This window comes from Chenopodium album, chromosome 7 (genome assembly GCF_948465745.1).
Source record: "Chenopodium album chromosome 7, dcCheAlbu1.1, whole genome shotgun sequence".
Lineage (NCBI taxonomy): Eukaryota > Viridiplantae > Streptophyta > Magnoliopsida > Caryophyllales > Amaranthaceae > Chenopodium > Chenopodium album.
The window spans coordinates 27331350-27338812 of NC_137840.1; the positions used below are offsets into that span (position 1 = coordinate 27331350).

Below are 7463 nucleotides of genomic sequence, written 5' to 3' on the forward strand. Positions count from 1 at the left end.
TTAAGTTTTCTTGGGGCTCCCGAAGCCTTTAGAGCACAAAGTGGTATCATAACTCCTACTAATCAAGCCAAAAATTTTGAGATCAAGCCTAATTTGATTGCCTTGATTGAGAGGAAACAATTCTCATGTGGAAAGTTTGAGAGTCCTCATGAGCACTTAAAAGAGTTTGAGAAATATTGTGACACAATAAAGGCCAATGGAGTGACTTAAGAATATATTCGCCTCAAGATGTTTCCATTTTCACTAATTGGGAGAGGTCTAGAATGGCTAGAGAAGGAGGTGCCCCCTAACTCTCGGACCTATGACGACGACTTTCTTTAGGAGGTTTTATAACCATAGGAAGACCGCCAAGGCTCGATCTTTGATTCAAGGTTTTCGCTAAAAGAGTGGTGAGTCTCTAAGTGGGGCATGGGAACGATACAAAGAGCTTCAACGTCAATGCCCACACCATGGGATACCCAAGTATCAACTCATTCACACTTTCTATGGAGGTCTCACACGTCAAGGAAGAACAAGCCTAGACGTCGCGGCCGGCGGTCCAATCATGAACAAAGGAGAGGATGAAGTGGAGTGTATTATAGAGGAGGCCGCAAAGCACTATGATGATTGGTATGAAGGAGAAAGTGATGCTTATTCTAGTAAGGGTGTTTATGCATTGGAGGAAGCCAACGCAATCAACAACCTCTCTACCCATATATCCAAAATGACCAAGCAAATGGATAAATTGATGAAAGAAAGGTCCAATCCTCATGGTAATACCTCCCCTCCAACCAAGGGAGGAAATGGTATCCTACTTCCTCCTCCTCTTCTTATAATACAATGGCCCAACGATGCATGTTTTGTTCTAATTGTGAAACCTATTATCATGATACCTCTCATTGTGTATATGCTTGTGAAGTTTAACCCCTTTTCCATGAACATGATGATAATATGGAAAATGTCAATGCTATGAATTTTTCTCCTAAAATGGGGAATGTAGGGAACTTGAGGCCAAACTCCAATCAAATGGGAAATTGGAATCAAGGTGGAAACCGTGGTTGGAACCAAAGTGGTGGTGGTTATGATAACTAATACCATGGTGGGGGAGGCCCTTCCAATTTCAATGGAAGAGGCTACTATAACAAAAGGGGGTATGCTAATCAAAACTAACAACCTAATTCCCGATACCATGACCATCAAAATCAAAATTTTGGTGATCAAGGTAACATGGGAATTAATCAACAAAGCAATGTTCCTAACCAAGGCACCGAAGGCAATAGGGGTCAATATGTTTCTAACTATGCCAAAACTAATAGGCCTCCGGGTTTCCATCAACCCCAACTTCCTCCACCTCAACAACCTCTTCAACTTGAAGCCCCTCCAAATGATCCCGTGATGGCTAAATTAGAAGCTCTATTGAAAATGCGTGAGGAGGATCAAAAGAAACATTAAGAGGCCCAAAAACACACCAATGCTCACACGAAAATGCTTGAGACCCTAATTGCTCAACTTGCATCTAATTCATCCGCTTCTTCTTCTTCTTCTTCTTCTTCTCACATTCCAAGGCAAGGAGTCAACCCAAAACCTTTGTATGCCATGACAACTAGGAGTTGGAAGGTAGTAGGGATGACCCTTTAGTTGAGGAAGAACCCCAAGAAGAGGTGGAGTTAGAGAATGAGGGTGAAAAAACCAATGAGCCATTGAGTGATGAAAAGGAAAAAGATGTTGAGGTGCCAAAGGAAAAAGAAGCCACCCCCTTGGCCCTAAATCGCCAACCTAGAGAGGAGAAGCTACCCTTTCCACAACGATTTGTGAGATCTAAACTTGATGCCCAATTTGGGAAGTTTTTGGAAGTCATTAAGAATTTGCATATTTTTGTCCCTTTTGTTGATGCTATGAAGCTAATGCCCCACTATTCCAAATTCTTGAAAGATCTTTTAAGTGGGAAAAGGGAGTGTGAGACGGTGAGTTTGACCGCCAATTGTAGTGCAATTCTTTCCAACAAACTTCCTACCAAATTGAAAGATCTGGGTAACTTTACCATCCCTTGTTCTATTAATGACATTGAATTTGATAAAGCCTTGTGTGATTTAGAAGCAAGTGTGAGTCTCATGCCCTATTCCGTCTACCAAAAGCTTAGTGTAGGAACCCTCTCCTCCACTAACATAACTCTCCAACTAGCGGACAGTTCCATGAAGTTCCCAATGGGAAAGGTTGAGGATAATCCCCTTAGGGTAGGAAAGTTCACATTCCCCATGGATTTCTATGTGCTAGAGATGGATGAGGATGAGAGGATTCCTTCAATTTTGGGTAGATCATTTCTAGCTACTTCTAGAGCTATCATCGATGTGAAGGAGGATAAGATATCCTTGAAAATTGACAATGATTCCATTGAGTTTGATTTGAATAATGTCATGCAACAACCCTCCTCAAGTGGTGAATTCTTCAGAGTAGATGTTCTTGATACTGTGCTTAATGAATTTTCTCACTCCCACTTGCATGCTACTAATGATCCTCTCGAAAGTGTGTTGTTGAATGAATCAAAGATATGTACTCACAAAGAAGACATACAATTCTATGAGGATTTGCTTGAGGAAAGCAAGAAGGAGTGCAAGGATGCGAGCATGGAAGAGGAGGCTCCTCACATTCATGACCTCTTTCAAGTTGAAGAAAGACAAGAGATCCCCAATGGTAAGGGAGCACCAAAGGTAGACTTGAAACCTCTACCTTTGGGCTTGAGGTATGCATTTCTTAGTCCCGATGAGTCTTTCCCCGTGATTGTCAATTCTAACCTAACGGAGGAGAAAACCTCCCTCTTGATCAATGTTTTGAGAAAACACAAGAAAGCTTTGGATTATACCATTGATGATACCAAAGGTATAAGTCCATATTTATGTATGCATAAAATTGATCTAGAGGGAGATGCCAAACCCGTTAGACAAAGGCAAAGAAAGTGGCTAAGCTTCTTGATGTGAGAATTATTTACCCAATTTCTCATAGTGATTGGGTATCTCCCGTACAAGTTGTGCCTAAGAAAGGGGGCGTGACGGTAGTGAAAAATGATCATGATCAACAGGTGCCCACTAGACTTGTTACCGGTTGGCGCATGTGTATTGACTATCGCCAACTTAACACAAGTACATGCAAAGATCATTTTCCACTACCGTTCATTGATCAAATGTTTGAAAGGCTTACAAAGCATTCCTTCTATTATTTCCTTGATGGTTACTCGGGATTTTTTTAAATCCCGATTAACCCCAAGGATCAAGAGAAGACGACTTTCACATGCCCCTACGGTACTTATACGTATTGTAGGATGCCTTTCAGGATTTGTAATGCCCCCGCAACATTCCAACGTTGCATGATGTCCATTTTTAGTGATATGATTGAGGATGAGATAGAGGTATTCATGGTTGACTTCTCCGTTGGAGGAGCCACCTATGAATATTGTCTATCTAATTTATCTCTTTGCTTAGAAAGATGTGAGAGGGCTAACCTCGTGTTGAATTGGGAAAAGTGCCACTTTATGGTGGAGGGAGATAAATTTCAACCCTATGGAGAGAGTATACATAGTTGAGATGTCGGGATAACCTTATAATTCAAAAAAAAAAATATCTTTTTTCGGTTCCCTCAAGGAATCATGAGGAGCTAGCTAGGGGATGACTTGAAACTAGTGGAGAGAACGTGGACCGTTTGGGTTGGGGCTAGGGCGGAGAGTGAATTCATTAGTTCTCTATGCTTAGATTAGGTTTGTGTCTTTCAACCCCGAGCATCTTATAACGTGTTTTCCCTCATTGAATTGAGAAAGGTGAGTACTCTTTGGTGCATGACTTTTCGTTCGAGTTCAAATGGAGCATTTTCTACATAGGTGCTTAATTTGTTTCCCTTAACCCTTGTCATGTTATGTTTGTTGTGACTTTCTCTTTGTTTTTGCATTCCTTGCTCGAAGACTAGCAAGAGGCAAGTGTAGGGGAATTTGATGAGTGGAATTTATGCCACGATTAAGGTTCATTTTGATGGTCATTTTCCCACATTTGCGGCTTGTTTGCATCCTTTTCTTTGCAATTAGTCCCCTTTCCCTTTATGCATCTTCTTTCCTAGATTTTGCCCCTTTTTCCTACTCTTTACTTTGATTTCCATGCTTATGGTTTGTAGGAACCATCGGGGTTTTGAAGAGGAGGAAGCTAAGCTCAAAGAAAGCTGAAGGAAGCAAGATTCAGAAGAGGTTCGGCCGAACGTCTAAAGGTGTGACCAAACCAGGGGTGGCCGAACGTCGAGGCAGAGTCAATAAGAAATTTGGCAATTTTGCAGGAGTGGTCGAACCTCAGACGTTCGACCAGACCAGGATAAGGGAGGTTTGACCGAACCTATCTATGGTTCGGCGGAACCTACCCTGTAGTCTGGCCGAACCTTCCCAGTGTTCGGTCGGACCACTCCTCTATTTCAGCTGGCTCTGTACGGACTATATAAGTCCAATTTTAGAACGTTTTGATGTCATTATATTAACTTAGTCTAAATTTTCTGCAGATTTTTAGCTTAATCTAGAGATAGAAACACTAGTAGTCTTCATTTTTGGTAGAGAGAGAAAGTGTGGATTTCTTCATTGATGAACTTGGATTTTGAAGAAGGAGTTTGTTGAATCCTTTACAGACCTTCATCTATAATTAATGAGCAATCTCTTACTCTTTCTCTTTACCTTTGTTTTTTATTTTGTTTAATTACTTTGATTTTCCTTCTTTGCTTATTTATCATGTTGATGCTTATTGATTTGATGATTGATATTGTTCTCAACATTATTTGTGAGTAGTCTCTTAGCCAAGGGTGTAGGGATGGTGTAGTTGCTAATTGTTCAAGCTTATAATATTGAGATTAAGTTAATTGTGATTAAAAATCTTTGTATGCTTGATATTCTTTGATCTTCTTGCAAGTGCACATTGTTAGTTGATTAAAGGTGAATCTTTGCTAACAAGGAACGAAAGTTGACTTAGTTAAGGTTCATTACTATCGATTGTTCTTTGATTGCACCTCCCAATATATGGTTCTAGTGTGGAAACATAGAGGCTATGTTAGGAGAAACCGATTAACCCCGGAAGGCGGTTAGATTGAACCTTATATCGATATTCATACATGTTTAATTCACTATTGATTTGCTTTTATGTTATTGCATGATCAAGCGACATCTACATCTAACCATCTCCCTTGGTGTTTAGTTATATTTATTTTAACTAGTTTTATCTTTAGTTTAATCTCTTAGTCATTCCTATCCTTTTGTTCCGAGATAGCTTAAAGTCTAGTGATGAATTCGGTGTTTATGTGCTTCTCCCTATGGTTCGATCCCTCTTCTTGCAATATACTTGTATTAGGATAAGTCGCGTGTAATAAATTGTATTTGATTTAGGTGTAGTTGTCTAACGGCTCGATTATTCCTCTATCATCCCTGCAAAACTAAGTCATGTCAAATGCTAAATGAGTAAATCAAATCATAAGATGAGGATAAGAGATATACCTTTTGCAGTATCGTCACGACGACAAGAAGCACGATCCCTCCATCTCATCAGCTGGTAACGAAAGGCGTCCAAACCTCTCGCCATCAGCGTCACCACTTCGCGAGAGAAGTGTCAAGAGACAAGTCAGTAGCGATAAAAAATATACGTGCAAGTAAAAAGGAAAATAAATGACTCACCCAAGTCTGTCAACGCGGTATCGATTGCTCAATAAAGCGATGATCCGGAGGAGCTAGAGGAATCATCTCCTCAACAAGGTCATACATCCCCTTGATAGGTGATGGACACAGGTGGAGCAACGAACTCTGCGTGCGCATCCTACAAGAAAAACTGGGTAATTAGTGTCTACTTGGGGACTATGCTAGAGACAAATGCGCAAGATGAAGAATGCCTCCTCTCCTCCCTCTTTCAAAATAGGTAGTGGAGCCAAATGCGGAAGTAGTGCCTCTGAATAGCATAGCTCCGGACGAGCGTGCATTCGCCAAGGCATACCCTTTGGCGCCCTACTCGCCAAAATCCTCAACCTCGCCTTATCGAATATATGCCGAGGAGGGCGAGCCGGAAAAACAAAGGCCTCTAAAGAGTGCTGAATAGCCACTCTCTCGCCAAGACACACCATAGCATCATACGTCCCCTAGAAATAGCGATGTTGAGCGATTGACAAGAGGAAAACTAGGTCATTATATTATCCTCCCTTGATCAAACTAAATTTATAAACACTTAACAAACCTTATACAAGTATGCGGTAAGTCAAGGGTTGAAACCAAAGGAATGAGTAGGGACTATGCTATAGTCTATTGTCAAGCTAAATCGAAGAACATCAATGGTTGAGGTTGGTAACTAAAATATCAAGAAGATAAACAAATCAAGGAATTCAATCAATACGATAAACACTAGGGATACCGTTTTAACGTCCATCTGCCATATTTCATAATTGAAATATGCAGCAATCGCTAGGAGGATCCAAACGGATTTAAGAATTGTGACTGGAGAAAAGGTTTCATCGTAATCAATACCATGAACTTGTCTATAACCTTTTTATACCAATCTAGATTTGTAAATGAATACATTTCCATCTTTTTCGGTTTTTAACTTGAAAATCCGCTTATATCCGATAGGTGTGTAGCATTTGGGTAAGTGAACCAAGTCCCAGACTTGATTTTAAAACATGGAAATCCATTTCAGATCTCATGGCCTCTTGCCATTTAGCATAGTAGATGCATACCATCGCTTGCTTGTAGGTTGTCGGTTCATCTCCATCCATGATTAGGATGTCCAGATTCTCGATAAAAACTAAACTAAGATATCTATTAGGTTGAGATCTTGACCTTTGAGACCTACGTAGGGTAATGGATAAAGCATTTGCATTGTCGGTTTGACTTTGCATATTTTGATCACTTTGATATTCGTCAACAGATGCTGTTTGAACAGTTTGACTGTCATTTTGATTTTGTTGCTCATCTTCACAAACTTCTTAAAGTTTGATTTTCCTCCCACTTGTCATTTTGGAAAGGTGCTCCTTCTCCAAAAAGACATCATCGCGAGAAACAAACACTATGTTCTCCGATTTGTTGTAGAAGTAATACCCTTTAGTTTCTTTTGGGTTGCCCACAAAGTAAACCTTATCATATTTGGGATGAAGTTTGTCAGAAATAAATTTCTTGACATGTGCTTCACATCCCCATATCTTCAGAAAAGACAACCAAGGAGGTTTCTTCGTCCATAACTCGTATGGAGTATTTTCTACAACTTTTGATGGAGCACGTTTTAGTGTTAGTGCTGTAGTTAAAAGTGCGTGTCCGCAGAAACATATAGGAAGATCACTAAGACCCATGGTTTATCATACCATGTCTAACAAGGTTTGATTTTTCCGTTAGGATACTCCATTCCATTATGGAGTTCCTTGAGGTGTCAGTTTTGAAAGTATACCATGATCTTTTAGATGGTCTTCGAATTCTTAGCTCAAGTATTCACCACCCC

General features: G+C 40.2%; 1 non-coding gene across 1 annotated transcript; it reads right to left on the reverse strand.

The window, feature by feature from the left end:
* Nucleotides 1-350: 350 nt before the first annotated feature.
* Nucleotides 351-456, reverse strand: LOC145641292 (small nucleolar RNA R71). Its single transcript, XR_014115339.1, has one exon. It is a non-coding gene; the product is annotated as a small nucleolar RNA R71 (small nucleolar RNA).
* Between the last annotated feature and the right edge of the window lie 7007 nt (nt 457-7463).